This window comes from Acanthochromis polyacanthus, chromosome 11, assembly GCF_021347895.1.
Source record: "Acanthochromis polyacanthus isolate Apoly-LR-REF ecotype Palm Island chromosome 11, KAUST_Apoly_ChrSc, whole genome shotgun sequence".
Taxonomy (NCBI): domain Eukaryota; kingdom Metazoa; phylum Chordata; class Actinopteri; family Pomacentridae; genus Acanthochromis; species Acanthochromis polyacanthus.
Window position 1 is genome coordinate 37852072 of NC_067123.1, and position 13322 is coordinate 37865393.

The following is a 13322-nucleotide window of genomic DNA, read 5'->3' on the forward strand; positions in this document are numbered from 1 at the left end:
GCAATTCATCGGTGACCTTATAGTGCTATTCTCTGTCCGGGCCCAGCAAGACAGCACTAAATGTTCAAGCGGAGGTAAGTGCCGGCTAGTCCTCTGACAATACAAGCATGGTTTCAAGCTCCCGCTCAATACAGCTCCTGTCCTCCGAGGATGGACGGAGTAGAAGGTGGGGGTACGGGGGGTACAAGGAGCTCGGGGTGGAGGGCTACAGGAGTGGGTGGCTGGGGACTCTGTCTCTGCACCGTGGCTCCTCTCTGAGCTTCTGCAGAGACACATGATGCTCTCGGTGGACAGGGAAGATGTCGTGTCTTTGCTTCAGTGAACCTGCAGAGCAGAGGGCTGACACGAGAGGAAGGTCTCCTCAAACCGTAAGACAAACCAAACCCCCCCCCGACATCTGCTAAGACAATAAGGACCAGATTTAAGATATGCAGTAGGGTAGAGGGGAATAAAACATTAATGCTGGTATATGCAAACAAAGTACAGTATAAATGTTATGTCTGACTTTTTGACGCAGTGTTCATCTCAGCCTTATCGACATTTTTCTGTCACTGTATTTCTTGAATGCGGCAGAGCAGTTTCATAGTTGGGTCAATATATAATTAAGGGACGTTTAAAGTCCATGGGATATATCTTGCATACATTTTTATTAAAAGTTAAAAAAAAACTATTTCTTATGATCTTGTCTTTACAAATTACATAATTATTTATTATGGAAACAATCACTTGTTTAAAAAAAATGACTGGATATCACTAAAATGTCAGCTACTTAACTGTCCCACTTTAATAACAACCACCTTCTAATGAGCTAAACAATAACAAAATGAGCTGAAAATAGTTTTGATTGTGTTCTTTTATTAAGTTGAGATAATCATGGCAGATATTTCTTTATTGCCAATGTAACAAATTTCACATGGAAAATAACAAATTGTATCTGTGTCCGAGAAATAATTTTCAACTAAGTTCCCCATTACAAAAACACCTCTCAAGAAAGTGTGTTAATTCCAGATCACATGACCTGCTCCACATGATGTCATTTCCTCCTGAAGAAAAGACTGGCCAGACTCCAAGGATTTCTGAGTTATTTAATATAAAGTAGTCAACAGGTTTACTACAATATCTTTAGAAATTAATTTCAATTTTACTCAATTGTATATATAATATTTTAGAAGAATCTTTCTGTAAAAATCCCATGTGGTGTTTGGTTATAGGCGGCCATGTTGATTTTAGGCCTGAAAACAGCAAAAATGTCAACTATGACACAAAAAGTCCCTCAGTTATATATTGACCCCATGACTTCCAAGAAAACTGTCTTGAGACTTGCTTGTCCCACCAGACTGTAATTTGCCGTCAGACTTGGACACCTTGTTTATGTGAATAGCTGCTTCATTGATATGTAATTGGTGAACTGCAAGAGGGTCTATAAGTAAAGAGCTAAACACCTTCATACCCAACCATATAAAATTATAAACAAATCTGACACTGTTTGTGTGTCATGAGTGAAAGCGGGGCATTGGACCCTGTTGGAGTGATGCTGTGGCCTTGACAGATAAAGGTTACGATCATGTCTTCAGCAAGTTGACCTCATCGCTGAAGCTGTGAGGCAACGACGCCGAGGCTCAGGAGGCTGAGTCAGGCTGCGAGTTTGTTGGCGAGGTGGTGGGGGGTGAATGTGTGCACTGGTGTGTCATGACACTCACCTAATCATGATGTTATGCTGATATGTGAACGTGACAAAGTGTGTGTGCATGCGTGCGTATGTGTGTGTGTGTGTGTGTGCTTCGCAGGCTGCAGAGTTTTAACTGAACTGCACAAAAGTGAATCGTCATCTTCATAAATTTTACCACCAGTAATGTTGAATTATTGTTGAGTGCATCCTGTTGCCTGCAGAAAACTATATATATTTTTCTTTAGATGTTGCATTCAAATTATTCAGACAGTTACACTTCTCTATAGTGAGCCTTTATGATAATATATAATATTATGTGGGTCCTAAAAACATCCCAGATCTATCAGTTTTTACTCTTTTTGAATGTTGGAGTTGAATTGAAATCTTTATTTTGCAGGTATTTGCTGTTATTTTTACAGTTTTATTACTGTTTTGACCATTATAGTATTTCTTATATTTTACCATACTTTTTCAGGCACGATTGCTGCCAGCTTTTTGTTTTGCAGTGTATATAACAGTTGCACAGGTTGTGTTTCTTTGCAGAAATTTGGATGTTATTACAGAGAAAATTTTCGTTTTGAAATGCATGTGAATTCTCTGGAGCATTATTGATGCCTAGTGGTCAAACAGCATGCGGCGTTCACATGATCAATTAGAAACAAGTGTATGCTGGCAGGAGCTGCTAATGATGGTAAAAGGATGCTTGCGGGTGAAAATAAGAAGAGGACATTGAAGGACTGTAACAACTCCTAAATTTGTGGTCAGAAGGCGCACACGGTATGTGGTTGTAATTTTATTTTGTGCTGACATTTTGTTCAGGTCTGTGTTTTTATTTTGTGCTGACTAAATGCTTGTGTCTGCATCATTTGTTTCATATTAGTTTTTGCTGGTGAACCACAGATTTGCTGTGGCAGAGAAGGAAATAAAAACTAGTCAAACACCAGTTGAAGCGTGGCTTATCTGCACCAGAAGAAAAAACTTTAGGAGCAGTTATAGTGTAGATAAAATTTACCGATGGAAACATTCAACTTGGATCCCTAGGGGCGTGTTGTGGTGTTTGGCACTGTAACATTTGCAGTGGATGTTTTGGGTCTTGTAGATTGAGAGATGTAGCATCTGTATATTGAGCTTGTTCCAGCTGCATCCTGCAGATTCTCAATCGGTTATGATATGGGGAGATCTTGGTCTTGTTCCTCGAGCTGCTCCATCGCAGCCGGTTGCTTTGGTGGGTGATGTGGGTCAATACATACCTGAGGCGCTTTTGAAGTCCATGGGATATATCTTGCATACATATTTATCAAACGTATAAAAAAATAATGTTTTTATGTTCATTATCATCATGTCTTTACAAATTCCATCATTATTTATTATGGAAACAATCACTTATTAATAAAAAAATGACTGGATATCACTCAAATGTTAACTAAATAACCGTCCCAATTCAATAATAACCACCTTCTAATTAGCTAAACAATAATAAGTTATACATAGTTACAATAAGTTCTGACTGTGTTCTTTTTATTAAGTTGAGAAGATCATGACAGATATTACTTTATATCAATCTATAAAATTTGATACAGTAAATAACAAATTGTATCTGTGTCCGAGAAATCGCTTTCAGCTAAATTACCCGTTACTAAAACAGCATGTGAGTCAAGTGTGGATTTACGGCATGTCCACACGTTTACTACAATATCTTTAGAAATAAATTTCAATTCCAATTTTACTCAATTGTAGATATATTTTTTCAGAGGAATCTTTCTCTAAAATACCATGTGGTGTTTGGTTCTAGGCGGCCATGTTGATTTTAGGCCTGACAACAGCAAAAATGTCAACTATGTTACCAAAAGTCCCACAATTATATTAAGTCATATTCTATTGCTTCAAAAAGACACAGATCATCACTAGAACGGTGGACAGTAGCATTTTCTAGCAGCAATTATTAAAAAAAAAAACAGCAGTATACAGGAGAAATATTAAGATATGTCCTTGCTTGACTGTAAACATACTGCAGATTTACTTTTGACCCAAATCAACAGGATGTCAGTCTTTCTGACCTTTCACTCCATGCGGTGGACTCAGCTCCGAGTCTATCAGTCTCCACAGATGAAGTAAATCTTCAAAAACGTGATTATAAATGCATTTTTAATACCGGTGAAGCAACTTCCTAAAATATCTGGCTCCTTGGCAGGCACTTGAGGGTGTTTGTCGGATCAACTATCAATCAAATGAATTGCAGTGTCCATGTTCGTTCAGGAACACGCCGTTCAGTTCATTTATGAATTTCAAAGTCATCTTCTTTTTGGACCACAGTGCTGGTATGAGTAAGCTACAACGCGCTTTTGCTCTCAAATATGGTTCTTTCTGGTCCATCCGTGGGATTTTTTATTTGCCAAACCTTCTTTTATTGGCCATTACCACACTCACTCCCTGTGTTTTCCAAATGCACATCTCATTTAAAGGCACGATCAAAAGTTTGCCCAGTATCCACGTTCTCCGTGGCCACAGGGTTGAAACAAGTTTTCAAAGTGCATGCAGTTGCAAGTCGTCGCTGTGAATGAGTAGACAGAAGGAACAAAGACGAGCGGTGGAGCAGCCTCATCTCCGACAGAAACAGATTCTTCCACACCTCTCCCTGTTCTGCCTGAAGGCTTCTCACAGGTACGATTTGTTGCCCTCGCATTGGGAACTGAAAATGAGAATCTCTAAATTAGAAGTCAGGGAGTCGTGTCGGAGCCTGACCCTGGATTCTCACCTCCCATCCAGCCGGACCTGTGAATACTGGATCCGATCTATGTGGCTCTGCGATGCCTCTCTGCTCTCCTTTCAACTCATATTTTGCATTTTTCTAGTTTGTAATATCCTCTGTAAAGTTTTTTGCTCCTCATCTCTCTGCTACAACTTGTTATTTTATTGCCTTTGTTCACCTTATTCCATTTTGCACGTTCGCTACACTCTAAAAAATGATGTTTGTGTTCAACAAATCAATGAATGCAACTTTTTGTATCAATGTTTTTGAGTTAGGACAACAAACCAACAACAGGAATGACCTTTTTTACCCTCCTCAATCATAAGAGTTTTGAAATACCACACATTTAATGATTGGAAGCACAAACGCAAGTATTCAAGTTAATTATTTTGAATTAGGACTGGGACTTTAACACATTAATTTGATCCATTTATTACAGAAAAAAATAACGCGTTAAAAAAATTAATGGCACATTTCTTAGTTCCTTAATTTCTGGCACACCAGTAACACTGATGAACACTCCAGCTCAGTAGATGGCGGTAATGAACCTAAAGTTTGTTTGGCAGCTGCGAAGAAGATGCACAGGATGCACTGTAGCGGGCCACTAGCTGCTCACACGATAGCGCTTTAGCTTCAGTCCGGTAGAATTGTCGGGCCAACATGGCAGCTTACAAACTTTCTCTTTTATTACACAAACACTTCAGCAAAAAGTATTTCTGAAAGCTTTTGAGGTGAGAAATAAGCTGCTGAATCTGTCCTAGTTTTAGTTCAACGACGGCTAGTTTAGACGTTTAACGAACACGCTGCAACACAACCGGCATGCAAGGCGGTGTGTTTCACATAGGCAACAAATGGGATGCGAGAAAGTGACGATCCTGTGGACACATTAGCTTCGACAGTTCTGGTACCAGCAAACGGTGTAGCCAGCCCTTAATACGCCACTTTGGAAGACACTGAAAGTGCCTGAGTTTACAAAAAGCCTTAAAATGTTGACTGTAATCGCTAGAATTGCTCTTTGAGTTTGCAGTAATATGTGAGTGTAAAAGACAGATGAAAAATGTAGATAAATAGAAATGAAGCGATCATTCTTATTGTTTAAGTTCACGTACATGTCTGTTCATTGAGTCATCAACCAACTTTTATTTGAACTGAAAAATTTTGCTATTTGTGTCAAATATTGGTTTTTGCCAAAATGTGATTAATCGCAATTAATTACTTACAACGCCTCTAATTAATCAAGCCAATTTCATGAAGTTACTACGAGTTAAATTTAATTTTGACTCAACTAACACAGAATTTGGAGTTGAAATTACACATGATATTAAGTTGCTGCAATTTAACATTAAATCTACTTTAACCCAGCCCTTTAAAATAATGTTTGCAACTGAAAGAGTTTATCTAAATCAACAAATTCAACTTTTTATCTTGCAGCCTTGCATTTGAATTACTACTTACAGTGTGTGCTATGACACCAACTCTACAGTTGTTTATATATATGGCGATCAGGGAAGTAATGGCCATTTAATCCTGATCTAACTTATCATTTATTTCCTCATGAACTTGTATAAACTCTTTGTGTCATGAAAATGTATTGATTTTCATGGCAGATGGAACTCAGGCACATGTGAGCTCACCCTGCAGGGTTCCTCGGTGACAGGTCTGGGAGCTAGCAGCCCATTACCACACATGTCCTGTCAGGGGGGCTCCAGTAGCAATCGGTGAGGTTTCAGCTTTGAGACCTTCCGTCCTGAGCAGAGAGTCGCTGCTCGGGGACCTGCCGATGAACATGGCCTGTCTTCTCGCGCCTTAGTGCTGTGGGATGATCTCCGTCCACGAAGGGCCTGGAGGGGGGACGGAGGGCAGGGAGGGGAGGAGGGAGGGAGGCTTGCTTCGCCTATCCATGGAGGGGAGGGGAGAGAGTGGAGGTGGTGAGGGTTAGTAAAGCATTAGTCGGCCCTGCTGGTGTGCTGGCCCCTGTGAACCGGGCAGCGATTGAGTAGTAATGCCTGGGGCTAAACGTGGCACCTTTGACAGTGTCAGGGTGGCACTATAGCGACGGGCCAGCTAGATGCTTCTGCTACATTAGACACCAAACGGTTGTTGGTGTCTATACTCACGCTGACTTGAATGGAGGGATTATGACGGGCGACAGCCACAGCATATGGATGGGAGAAGAAAAGGACGGAAGGTTTGCTGAAACCATTGTGATTTTTTCATTATCAACAAAAGTAATATGATTGAAAACTGTAATAAAAGAAAAAAGAAAAGAAAAGAAAATAGTCCATAGGTATATAAAGAGTTCTCCCACTGACTTACATCTCTTCTATATCAATTAAAGCTTAAACAAGTTCAAAAAAGAAATTGAAGAACTCTAGTTTGTAATGGATAGAATGTACTAAGCTAAACTTTCTTTCTCTCCTTTTTTGCTTAGATTTTCTATTGATGTATTCCATTTTTTCTGAAATGCTGCACATTTACAAACTCAGACAGAAGTCTTGATCTTATATAAACTACCCAACTATAGCAAAAAGAAGTGCTTTCTATCGATCCACCGAGCATTTTCTGCATCTTTGTTATACTTGGAATGAGGGGACCAATCTTGAGTTGCCTTGTACATGTGTGCTGTCAAACATGCACATAAAATCTATTTAGTATTTTAGTGAGTTATCCACTATAAAAGCTGCAGAGATCTGAGGGTTTGTTGTTGTTTGATAAGTACCGTTGTGTAGCAGCATGTTCACAAAGAACATGGGCTATCGCAGGATCATTAATTTCATTAATTCATGCTTTTATTCAGCTATAAGTCTCGATAACAAGCTGAAGACATAGGTTAGTATAATAATCAGCACAGGATGGAGTCGTTTAATGTCTATTAGTCTGTCATTATTTGTTGGTGGGCTGCTTCCTCACATCCACTGCATCCAGCGAACATGTGCCTGCTTCAATACCTACACCAAGCTGCCCATTATGTACAAAGCAAACTGGCACTATCTCCTGCAAACACACACGATAACCATTGACAGACTTCTCTCATCACATTTGAGAAACGCGCTGCTAATGGGGGAACGAGGGACATGAAATCACTTTCACTGGGACATAAAAGCGGCATTGTGCAGCGGCCTGGTGGTAATTACACCACACAGACCCATACTGAAGGAAGCTATTTACCAATATGGCCCTGGCCTGGGCCTCCGCCGCTGATCTCATTTGGCTGCATTAATTAGCTCGCTCTGAGCCGCCGAGCTGGGTGTTAACGCCGCAGCCCGCCGCTTGGCTGGCTGGCCGCTTGGTTTGGTCAGTTAGGAGGACCGACGCGACAGTCTGTTCGGTTCTGTTGTAAATCTACGGGCCTCCTGAACTTCCTTACACTTCGCCGTTCACCCCCTACCCTCCTCCATCCCATCAGTCAAAGACAGCTGGGGCTACACAGAGAGCACGACTGCTCCCTATTCACTGCATTCAGCACGGTGGCAGCCACCACAGCACAATAGGCCGAGCCGCCTGCCCCATTTGTAGAGGCAGGAGAGCATTCTGTTTGGGTCTGAAATGAGTCTGATTACGGAGATTCAGTCTACTGCATTGCCACCAATGGAGTGTGAGAAATTACAGTTTATGATTATGGACAAATACAAATTTTAGGAGAAATCTTTTTAATTTGCTGTATATGTTTAGTTTAAGGCCACAAAAAGGCCAAAGGAAAGCTTTGACTTTTGCTTCAGAGCTACAAGAGCAGATGACACAAACACAAAAATATTTATAAATGTTAGCTTGATAAACATAAAACACACCTGCCTCCTCTAATATATCCCTCTCTATATAATAATTAGGGTTTATTAATAATCAAACTTCTTTAGAAAATCAATTCCTGAATTGTATTTTAATTAATTTCACAAAGACAGAGACAGTTTTTGCATCCCCAGAAACACTGCTGCTAATGTCTTACAACTCAGAAGTAAGTCGTCTAAAGTACAGCGCTCTTTTTCACACCAGAGCTTTTTGAAGAAGGTGTGAGCTTTTTCAAATACAGGACGTCTTATTTTTAGAATTGGGCTCGATGTTTTCTCCTGCTCGTGAGGTTGGTAGGTTTTTTCTTTTTCTTTTTATGGGTGTGTGTGTGTGTGTCCTGTAAATTTCACTGGGTTTACAGTGAAAGCAGTGCCATGCAGAAATTGCAGACTGGTGGCCAACACTCAACTCCACATAACAGTGATGAAGATGCACAAGGAAACCCCCCTCTGCTCTGACAACAGGCCACATACGAGACACGCTCTGCTCTACATGTGCCATAAACTCACACTAAGTACAAAAGAATACAGCCTTGTGAAAAAATGTCTTGCTGAGAAAGGAACTGACACTAATGTTTTCATGGTATTGGGGCCTGATTTACTGGATGTTTTTTTTTTTACTCTCGCCTCACTTCATAGGTTTGGATTTCTTAAAATAGCAAATAGTTAAAGTAGAGAAATAGAGGAAGAAAATATTTAAACTTGCATCAGCCGTTGTTAAAGCCTTGTGGGGGAGACACAGCAGCCATGGTGGCATATGCTGAAGGTGAGCCATGCGTGTCAGCTAGGTCAGGCAGCAGTAGGTCATTTCCATAAGGTGCCGATGGAGCAGGTGATAGCAAGGTGCTGGCATGAGCGGGACAGAGGTAGTGGGGCAGATGGACCTGTCTTGCACTGACCATGTATTCCTGCACCCCGCTGGGGCCCCAGGAGGGGGCCGAGCAGGCTCCCAGAAAGGAGGGTGTCCCACTGACACCCTGGCATTCAGCCCTGCCCAGCCTTGGCCTGCACCCATCTCCGTAGCCCCCCCACCCTCACCCAGCCTCCCTGCAAAACACCCTAAACGCTGACCAAGCCCTCAGGGCTCAGGCCAGCCTCCTGGGCTAACAATGGCTCAGGCAACAAGCTGGTTCCTTGGGAAGGCCATGCCAAAAGAGTATGCCAGGGATGGATTCTTACAGGAGGTGGAACAGCACTGCACTGATGTGAATTAAAATTTAGCTGCAGTTCTGTTTTCGACTCAGGGAGAGGTTACTGCGCTGACAAATCCAACTTTGCACAAACCTGCTTCAAATGCCTAAAAACGTATTTGTTTTCAATGTGAAAGAGTAATCTGTTTATGCAGATGTAACTTCTCATCTTTTTATCTGCTTCTTTGGAGGTCCAGTCATTTTCCGTTATGTGGCAAACACACACAGCTTGAGCTGTGAATTTTCTTTGCAAGGTGACATTTCCTGGCTACGTGCAAATAAAGCACACACAGAAACACTGTCACAGACAAAGACTGAGGTGGATCTCGGCAGAGGAGACAACATAATTTCATATTAAACACAGAGTTTAATAGAAACAGATAACAGAAAGGTAGTACAGTGAACCCTCGCTATAACGCGGTTCACCTTTCACGGCTTCGCTGTTTCACGGATTTTTTTAGGGCAGTTTTTTTATGCTTTTTTAAAACAGCGCATTGTGTTCTGCATCCTGATTGGCTAAGGGACTGACCAACGTGAACAGTCTCCGTGCCTGGTCTCCTCTGCCATACAGGCCAGCGCTGCCTGCTGTGGAGCGCTGGATCATTTCTCTCCTTGGTGTCCATGTAGTGAGACACCCTGAAAGACGGAGCCGACAGAGCAGCCTTCTTTTCCCCCGCCATCAACCAGACAGTGGACGTGGTCCCCAGCCGTCTCTGGCCACCGCAGCCGCGCTCCCCAGGAGAAGAGCACTGGCGCGAGCCTTCCCCACCCCCGACTGCTCCAATTGATTGAGCCGGCCCGCTCTCTGAGGCAGGAGTACCGCTGCGGCGTCCACCTGGCTGCAGCTGCAGCGCTCCCCCAAGTGCAGTATTGTATAATAACTGTAAAAAATAAAGCTGACTACTTCACGGATTTCACCTATCGCGGGTTCTTTTTGGAACGTAACCCCCGTGATAAACGAGGGTTCACTGTACAACCTTTAGGGAGTGGATGAAAGTATCATGATTAAAGGTTAGCATTGCTTTCTTAATTGTGATTGCATAGAAACTGAGGCAGTGCAGGTAGGGGGCCGGAGATCTCAAGCAAGCAATTCAAACTATTATTCTCCAAAAGAAAACTCAATTTGCACCACGCTGGATTACAAGTTGTATTTATCGACCCATAGCTGCCTCTCTGCAGCTGCATGAAGCTTGGTTAAATCATGAGGGAGGAGGCTGGTAGGGGGTTGCAGAGCAGTAGATTGGCGATAATTGGTTGAAGGACAGTATACAGTAATAAAGGGTCTAAATAGCCAGGCCTGTTCCTGTCATGTTTCAGCACTTCTATTTCCATACCAATTAAACCTTGTTGAAGCTGCTATGATGAGAAAATGGAGGTGCAAAGGATGCGGAATAGCTGCACACATCAAAGCCGTGCTCTGCTGTTATCTCACTGACTTCTTCTGACGATATTTATTGGGAGATTTTTGCAGATATTTATCCACCATGTCTTGCTTTGAACACCAGATTCACCAAAATTGGTACATGTATATTACCATATCACAATTGTTTTCCTTGTTTTTATTTTTGCCTGCATGTGCACAGGCTTCGAGGTTCCATTTGAAATCATAACTCTGATTAAGATGTGGATTATCTTACTTCATTCGCCGCCTTAGAGCTCATCCAAATACAGAGGACGAGAGTACGGGATGGATAGCGGGACAAAGAGATTGAGTGGTAGACTGGTAGATAAATGGAGAGCAGAAGGATGGGATGGAGATGGATCTCTGGAGATATCCAGTAGCGCTGTCGTCCTGTGATGAGCCACCTATAATCCACGAGGATGACTAGGTCTCATTTCAAAGTAAGATGGAGGCTTGTATCGATTCCACTCGACTGAGAGGAAGATCTGATTTAAGTTTTGAATGCGAGCGTGTGAGCGAGCCCTCCACAATTTCAGTAAAGATGAAATTGGCTTTGGTGCATTAGATATTCTGCTGCTGCCCAGCGGACCGTGCTGGGTGCAGTGTTTTGTCACATTGTGACAGCTAAGGAATATAGGGTTGGTGTCACATGCACCTGCACAGCTGGAGGGCATGCCCATACATGATGCCACAGCAAAGCGTGGCCTAGTTTAGGCAGCCTCACAGAACAACACATCGCTATGGCCAGCAGATAAGCCAGAAGCTACTCAGACATTTCTAGTGCATTATGAACAATTAGCACATCAAAAGCTTGACATTGCATTCATTAATTACATTCTATACAATGTAGATGTTTTTGTGCAGAAAGGGTACATTAACTTAAAGGAATATTTGAGCTTTTTGGGAAACATTTATTTGTTGCCATTTTTGTCCACTAAATTTGAGGCTACAGCAAGGACACAGTTAGCTTAGCTTAGCACAAAGACTGTCTCTCTGTTAGCACCTCTTTATCTCGCTACAGCTGAGATGCTCTGACTTAATTGATGGAAAATATTATGCGCCCTTAAAGCTCTATTTCAAATACTTGCAATCTGCATGCCATCCAGCATCCCAGCTAACAGGGACTGTTCCTATAGCATTGATAACATTATCTACAAGTTGCAACAATATTTTAAAGAAAACATTTGAATCTAATATTCAGAACACATTTTAAATAAATTGATTATTTCAAATGCTGTTCCTATACGGCCACAGATTATGATACAAAGGAAGGAGAAAAGATGTTTTAAAGACAGAACACTTTATGAAACAGTCCTGTAATGTGATGTATGGACAAAGGCAGAACATTTTGTGTTTGAGGATGTTTTTAGAATGTTGCCGAAGGAACACATCATAGAGTGTTCTTGCATAAAATATTAAATGTTACACAATGCTGCATGATAATTAAGGAAAGATGTTTTCAATTCAACATGTAGACGGGTGTAGAAGAACACTCAGCTAAACAAAAACGAATCTTCACTGAAAGCAGTACAAGAACGTTGCACAACTTTTTAGAACAAAAGTTAATTCTGGCTGAGATGTTAATTGTTTGCATTTGGTTTGTGTGAAATATGGAAGTTGAGCTTAAATGCAGAGCAGTTCGCTTCAAAATCCCCCAGTTAGTCCAAATGCAACAGAGATCTGTGATGGGAGCAGTGACTTCTGAAACCTGACATATCTGAACTACGAGGATTTAACAATTTACCTTTGAACCTTAACTGGAGTAGCTTCTCCCCCTCCTTCCATCTTCACTGTAAGCTAAGCTAATCACCTCCTGGTTATAGCTTCATATTTCATGTTTTGTTGAATGGTGATAAGGAGAGTGGCCAGTTATGTGAACAGGGCAAAGATGTACACACTGTTAATATGCAACATAGTGGCTCTGAAAAAGCTGCCAAGTGGAGTCACACTTTGACTCAGTTAGCGGTTAAATTAAGGCCACATCTGCTATTGGCGTTCATGAGCATTGAAAGTGTTTTATTAACTGTACATTATGCCGTATCATATAATGTCGTATTCGCTATTAATGGCACCAGGGAGGCATGGCATAGATAACTATATGAAAAAGCAGAATGCAGGGTAATAAAAAATACAGAAATTCAGGTGAACCAAACTATACACAGACTTCTGAATGTGAGGAAGGAGGCCGATGAGGAGGCCACATCTGAGGAGCGTGGTCCCCCCTCGTATTGACGAAGCAGGAGTCCCTACTCCAGGCCCGTGTTTACGTTTCCCTTCGAGTGTTTCCCCCCACGGCGCTCCATCCAATTCTCCCCAACAAGGCAGCATGAGGGAGCGGGGTAAAATGAGAGTGGACTCATGAATGGAAGGGGACAAATTGACATGTGGCGTTTTGTGAGGTGAGTGCCCAACCTCTCGACCGCTGATTACCATTCGCTAATGAGCACTCCTGTTTGTGTGTCTCCGCATTTTCTGTCTCCCTGCCTCTCTGCAGAATGTTCTTTCTCCTCTCCAGCTTTGTGCAGGG